This window comes from Kryptolebias marmoratus, linkage group LG23 (assembly GCF_001649575.2).
Source record: "Kryptolebias marmoratus isolate JLee-2015 linkage group LG23, ASM164957v2, whole genome shotgun sequence".
NCBI classification, from domain to species: Eukaryota; Metazoa; Chordata; class Actinopteri; order Cyprinodontiformes; family Rivulidae; genus Kryptolebias; species Kryptolebias marmoratus.
The window spans coordinates 6,619,952-6,620,886 of record NC_051452.1 but is presented as its reverse complement, the minus strand read 5'-3'; the positions used below and the strand labels follow the sequence as shown (position 1 = coordinate 6,620,886).

The window sequence follows — 935 nt, the reverse complement described above, 5'->3', positions numbered from 1 at the left end:
CGTCTGCTTCAGATGACATCCAGAAAAGGGGGATTGTTACTGAGCGGGACGTCAACACGCACCCCGTCCTCTGAGGGGACGTTAATTGTCCGGCTGACCGTCTGATCGGAGCATCGTCCCGTCTCTGAACTCATCTCGGGGGGAAGTGAGCGATGGGAGAGGAGGAGGAAGTTCCTCTGAAGAGACCCGGACCCAGTCTGACCCCATCTGACCCAGTCTGACCCCGTCTGACCCAGTCTGACCCCATCTGACCCAGTCTGACCCCGTCTGACCCCGTCTGACCCAGTCTGACCCCGTCTGACCCAGTCTGACCCCGTCTGACCCCGTCTGACCCCGTCTGACCCCGTCTGACCCCGTCCGACCTCGTCTGAAGCCAGTCTGAACGCAGCCTGGCTTCAGACTGAGCCTGAGAACAGAGAGGGACACTCTCTGTTTAGAAGAAAAAACATGAGGACATTTTCTGACATTTATTAAACCTTCATTACCTGGAAGTTACAGTCAAAAGGTTAATTAAACTCTTTAGGCCTTTGGTTCACAGTCCTACTTTATATTTTTAGGCCCTAAGGTCAACGTGTCTGTCAGGTCATGTTGAACAGATTCAGTTAGACAGCGGGGAAGAAGGGGTGTAGAAGGTGCTGCAACATCCCCTGATGGAAGCCAGAGGACATGCATGTCCAAATACAGAGTTCAAGAATCATTAAAAGTTTTCATTAGTGCTGCGTGTTTAAATTCCAGTAATAAGATTTTAAAGAGTTTCATAAATTTGGTAAATAAACCATGGATGGACGGACGGGTGGATGAGTGGGGGTGGATGGATGGATGGATGGATGGATGGATGGATAAGTGGTCGGATGGATGGATGGATGGATGGATGGATGGATGGATGGATGGATGGATGGATGGATGGATGGATGGATGGATGGATGGATGGATGG

At 50.7% G+C, this 935-nt stretch overlaps 1 protein-coding gene and 1 long non-coding RNA gene across 6 annotated transcripts in view; one reads left to right on the top strand and one right to left on the bottom strand.

Moving 5' to 3' along the window:
• The window catches only part of LOC108249008 (inactive dipeptidyl peptidase 10), a 54,910-nt gene that overhangs the window by 50,848 nt on the left and 3,127 nt on the right, over nucleotides 1–935 (top strand). The window lies entirely within an intron of this gene.
• The window catches only part of LOC112451531, a 37,502-nt gene that overhangs the window by 36,019 nt on the left and 548 nt on the right, over nucleotides 1–935 (bottom strand). The gene's annotated exons all lie outside the window — the stretch shown is intronic.